The following is a 6074-nucleotide window of genomic DNA, read 5'->3' as shown; positions in this document are numbered from 1 at the left end:
CACTCTCCCTGCTGTCGCACCTGTTGCAACGCAACTTGAAAACGAGTGGCCGCGATCCCCTGCTTGTCCGCCACGTTCATGCAGTGCTTACCCCTTGCGGTGCTCTCACTCAGACAGCCGCTGCGATAGGGAGCAGGTACCGGGGTGGCTTTCTTCACCTCACGGCTGCGGCTGCTGTTACGGTGCCACCGCGCTGTACAGCAGCCCTTAAACGTCCCAGCTATTGAAAGCACCTCCCTGGCCCCTCAAACGGTTCCGTGACTACATTTACGCATTCACAGTGAGTGAAAATCCTCAACATTGACGGTTTAGTGGGGGTGTCAAAATCTCTGACAACCGCTGCCGGAATGTCCAGGGGATCGCTCAGCTGTTTGTTGATAGCATTTTTGCAACCAAAATAAGCTTGCACGTTCCTGAAGTGGATGGTGTGCAGCTTGTAGATGACATGGTGCTTGATAAAGAGGAAATGCTATGAGACATGGCGTTTCTAATGGAAAGGCTTCGTCAGCCTTGAACACGCGGTTCTGTAATCTGTAGTCTGCACTAGAAGGTCAACGCAGCCAAGGAGCAGGTGGATCGTGCCAGTCATGCACTCTATGTTGAGAGGAATGTTTTCAGTTGAGATGAGATTCGTCGGCATCAGCACCAATGAAACAAAGGTCGCGACAAACCTGGGCTTCATCACTGATAAATAACTGTCACTCCATGAAACACGTCAGTCATGACACGTGAAAGACTAGCGGAGCGTCAATAATGCAAGCCAATCGTGACATATCTTGTTTTGCCCATCCTGAGGCACTGTATAGCTATATATGAAACATGCAGAGTAACTGAAATGGAACTTCACTTTAAAGGATGCATGTTCGTGTAAGGTACAGGTGCATGTACTTGCATGTTCAAGATCACCCGACCGCGAAAACACGGCCACATGCCTGATGTGTCGCGTGGTCTGAAGTGACTGAACGCGCCTGGTCTGGCCGTGTGCCGTAGAATAATGTGCGCGGCGCATGTCAGACTCCAGTCAGTCAGGAAGCCTGTCAAAGGCATCGGAGAGTGCAAATGATCAGGGACATCGAAAGGGACACGCCAACCGATTACTACTGCTAATCATTAGAGCCGAGGCAGGCAGGAGGCAGCTTGTTTATGGTCGACTTCGGGAGTACGTACAATGAGATGGGCGGAACGCGCAATAGTAAGATGTTTTCCAACACGGCAGTCAGAGAATATCTGCTACGCAGGAAAAGCGTTCAGGATGCTGAACACGTACATCTGTGTATATATATATACATATATATATATATATATATATATATATATATATATATATGTGTGTGTGTGTGTGTGTGTGTGTGTGTGTGTGTGTGTGTGTGTGTGTGTGTGTGTGTGTGTGTGTGTGTGTGCGTGTGTGTGTGTGTGTGGTGTGTGTGTGTGTGTGTGTGTGTGTGTGTGTGTGTGTGTGTGTGTGTGTGTGTGTGTGTGTGTGTGTGTGTGTGTGTGTGTGTGTGTGTGTGTGTGTGTGTGTGTGTGTGTGTGTGTGTGTGTGTGTGTGTGTGTGTGTACATCAAGTGGATTCAACGATCGAATACGCAACTCCGATCAACGCAACTCAGGCCTAGGCTGGGACTTGAGCGCCTTGTCGCGCGGGCACAGCTCATGTGGTTTGGAGCACAGCGCCCAGCAGTCATGCGGGCTCGTGTCGGACCAAGGAACGTGTCCGTGACGTCTGAGCAGAGCCACGTCTGATCAGCGTTGGTAAATGCCGGGCGCTCGGAAGCCGATTGCGGGTAGCAAGTTACAAGCATGGGATTCCATGGTACAACCCCTCCCCTCCCCGCCCTAAACTGTGCCTCGAGGCGACCAGAGAGCACCGAAGCGGTTAAGGGCACCTGACACGCCCTGTGTATCGTGTGAGGGCTCAAGATTAACTGAAGTCGTCTGCAATGATTGACTTAGGTGTGATGTGTCATTCAAGGACAAAGTCCCCGCAGTCACAAGCACTCACGTGCAGGGTGTTTCGTCAGAGTCCGCGCGGTAGCAAGACACTCGAGTCTGGCAGTCCGGCACTCAAGTCTGACGGTCCGGCACTCAATTTTGACGGTCCGGCACTCAAGTCTGATGGTCCGGGCACTCAAGTCCTGACGGTCCGGCACTCAAGTCTGACGGTCCGGCACTCAATCTGACGGTCCAAGTCTGATGGTCCGGGCACTCAAGTCTGGCGGTCCGGCACTCAAGTCCGACGGTCCGGCACTCAAGTCTGACGGTCCGGGCACTCAAGTCTGACGATCCGGGCACTCGCGTCTGCCAGTTTAGCACTCAAACCCACCCCTGTTCGGATCTCCGCACAGACATTCTGGTCGTCACAAAACAGGTACTACTTTTGTTCTCAAATGGTGTCATCACCACAGCAGCATCCCACCCTAAACAGACACTGCCTGTGTGTTTTCCGTCGTTGTCAACACGCCTCCAGACTGCGGCTGGCGCGTTGGCGGGCCAGGTGGCGCCGGACGGCACTGGTCGTCGTGGTAAGGAGGGGGGGGGGGGGGGGGGGGGCGGTTGATTCACACTTGTCGGTAACAGCTGACATTTACACCTGCCCGGGGAAGCCCCGCCATAGCCTGCGAACGCTTCCAGACTGAAACGGCTGCTTTGCGTGTGAAAATATGCTGTCGAGGGCGTCTTGGTCCTTGGCTGTCACTAGAGATACGCGTGGGCTTTCCGCGACGCACTGCGCGCCTGTCTGTTTCGAGGTGTTTCTGATCACCCCATTTCGGTGGTTCACATGTGCGAACTGTCCAACATGTCAGCCCCGCGCGAGATGGGCCCACCTGCTCCGGCCGCGGGGTACACCTGTCTCTCACCGGGCGCAGGAGGGCGCCTGCCCGTCTTTGGCAGCCATGTGCGGTCGGTCTATAGCAGGCGCTACACCGACACCCGTGCTAAAGCATAGAAAACGGGACCGTCCATACCGCAAATGACGCTGCTCCGCCCGTCAAAACACGATTTGCCGCCCGACACCCAGCTCTCGAAGCTTAACCCACGTACTGTAGAGCTTAAAGCTCGACTTAAGTGATTGAACTGCGTCCAACTTTTGGCATATAAGGAGGTCCTGGAGACAAATATTGGCGCTCCGAGCCGAGGTGCATTGCGTGACGTCGATGAAATACGTTGCTCCCTTTTTGCGATGATTAATATGTCAGCACACATTGTACCAAGCCGGGTTCGTAAACACGCATTCACCCGTGCACATAAGGCAGGTGGCCGAGCGATAATAGGAGCACGCTTCTAAAAACGCCATGGCCTGCCACATTCAACTAAATTTCAAGCCGTATACGAGCGGCAAGAGGGAACGGTGCTGAAATGTGCGTTTTTTTTTTGCCCATGGTGGCATGTGACTCTGCACTGCCCGTCAATTTAGAATGCCTCTTCAAGGGAGTGAATGGTGTTTACCTAAACATAGCATGTTAGCCTACTAAGTACGAAGATACTGGCAGTAATACAGTGTGTGGCCCAAAACCCGAACACTGCACATGACATTACAGCGCCACCTCGGCAGGCCTACCAGCAGGACCGCGTCCCGCCAGATCTCAGACTCCTCAGGCCCTTCGTCTCTGTTGTGTGAGCTTTACCTAGGCGCCGTCGTGAGCTATGTTATGCTGTCCACAGTGCCACTAATGAAGACGACGGGTCAAGTATTTATTGGTGGACACCGCGCTATCGGTCCGTGTTTGCCAACAGCGACGTCATCAGTTCTCCCCATTTGCCTCTTAGGTATCAGCTGAAGTCGCCTGCGGTGCTCGCTTGGTATCGATCTCGCCAGCAACCGGCGCGCTCCTGGCCCGCTAGCCCGCCGGGCCGGCGGGCCGCGGCGCGTCCTCAGCGACGCGCCGGTGGGTCGCCGGGTGCCGTGCGCTCTCCCGTTATTGCGGGGTCGAGCAGGGCGACCCGGGCGTCCCCGTGACGACCGGGGTAACCGATCAATGGGCGCCGCCCCCCCCCCCCCCCCCCCGGTCAGGCCGCTCCGAACAGGCCGGGTCACCTCGCACTTGCAAACCCAGCGGAGGCGGTGGTCCTTTGTGACTTACGGACGGGAGGTTGATGCCCCGAAGAAAAATGGATGGTTCATTCAGCGGGCCTCGAAATGCATAGTCCGGCGTTCCGTGGCCCAAACAAATGGTCATTGTCCGATACATCGAGCAACTAGTTCGCTGTTCCCCGTCTCCGACTGCGGAGGTCGAGCGGCCACCGGGGCGGCGGTAAAGGTAGCGATGAGCGTGGACTGAGCCGACCGCGCCGTGTGTGGGCTCAGAACACTAACGGCCCACTGTGTTGACGTGTGCTCAGAACACTAACGGCCCACTGTGGTGAAGAGGGTTCAGAGTACCAACGACTCACTTTGGTGGGAGAGCTTAGAGCACCAACGGCTCACTGTGGGGACGAGGGTTCAGAGCACCAACGGCTCACTGTAGTGACGAGGGTTCAGAGCACCAACGGCTCACTGTGGTGACAAGGGTTCAGAGCACCAACGGCTCACTGTAGTGACGAGGGCTCACAGCACCAACGGCTTACTGTAGTGACGAGGGCTCAGAACACCAACGGCTCACTGTGGTGACGAGGATTCAGAGCACCAACGGCTCACTGTCATCACGTGGGCTCAGAGCGCCAACGGCTCACTGTGGTGACGAGGGTTCAGAGCACCAACGGCCTACTGTCATCACGTGGGCTCAGAGCGCCAACGGCTCACTGTCATCACGTGGGCTCAGAGCACCAACGGCTCACTGTCATCACGTGGGCTCAGAGCACCAACGGCCCACTGTCATCACGTGGGCTCAGAGCACCAACGGCTTACTGTCATCACGTGGGCTCAGAGCACCAACGGCTCACTGTGGTGACGAGGCGCTTTTCTATATAGAGTACGGATACCGCGCGCACTACAAGTGTATCTGAGTGCCCATGTAAACGTCGATGTGATTCGGTGGTAGACATTACGGGCAGTGGAGACGCCGTGATGCTTAGAATCAGACCCGGTGCTACGAAAGGTTGTAGTTTTATTCGGCTGAGTGAATTGTTTGATTCATGTGTGAGAGCAGCAGGAGCAGCGGACTGTAAATGCATTGCTTGAGCTGTTAGCGCATTTCAGGCCGCGACCAAATCTATCGTCTGACATCTCCCTGGAGTTTGGCCCGAATTTTCGCATGTGGTCCGTTTGTAACTCTGGTTCCCAGCGATCGCTCCGCATCGCAGCACTCATCGTTTGGTTTTCTGAGATCGATCGAATGAGCGCTTACAATTGCAACTGCATGACACATAGCGGCACATATGCCACACATTACTTGACCCTTTCCGGGGAAAAGGGGTTAAGTAATCGGCTACTTCGAGAGCCGGGCGTCCACCAAGTACCAGTCGTCTCTGAGCTAGGCCATGTCTCTGAAAGACGAGTGTCACGTGCTCGGCGGCTCTGGTTAGCTCCGACCCACAGACGGGACGTCGCCAAGTCGTCGCCGAGGCCAGGGGATCGTGCGAGCACGCCCGGCAGCGGCTCCCGCTGGGACATCAGGAAACCAAGAGGCTTATGTTTGTGTTGCGGCCGGCGGCGGTGATGTACTGCGGCCGGCAGTGATCATCGCTAAGTCATCACCGAGTTGCGGGACTTCCACTTGTGTTACCTCCGAGAGCTTGTTATTCGCCGCAAATCAGCGTGCCGCCGGGGCCCGCGTGCGGAGTGAGGAGACTGAGGAGTGCCGCTCCACTCCGGCCCGCCGTCGCCTTAGCAGTGAAGTCGGCATACCTGTGCCGACGGTTTGTTTTCGGGTGCTCCGAGTGGGGACGGCCGGTGCAGGAGCGATCGATGGGGAGCCCGGTCCGGTCCGCGGTGTTGATTTTGTGGTGAGCGATCTTGTCTGCCTGCCCTGTGACGCGTGCCGCCCGGTCGGCCATACGCCGGAAGTGCGCTGACAGCGGGACCGCGCCCCCCGAAGAGGCTGGCTCGGTGGGGAAATTGGATGGTAGAAGGCCAGTGTCACGAGCTAGTGAACGGTAACGGACGGCGCGAGACTTATCAGGCGCCGTGTGATATC

Source organism: Pollicipes pollicipes, unplaced genomic scaffold (assembly GCF_011947565.3).
Source record: "Pollicipes pollicipes isolate AB1234 unplaced genomic scaffold, Ppol_2.1 Scaffold_6138;HRSCAF=7277_pilon_pilon_pilon, whole genome shotgun sequence".
Classification (NCBI taxonomy): domain Eukaryota; kingdom Metazoa; phylum Arthropoda; class Thecostraca; order Pollicipedomorpha; family Pollicipedidae; genus Pollicipes; species Pollicipes pollicipes.
Note: the sequence above shows the minus strand (reverse complement) of the source record.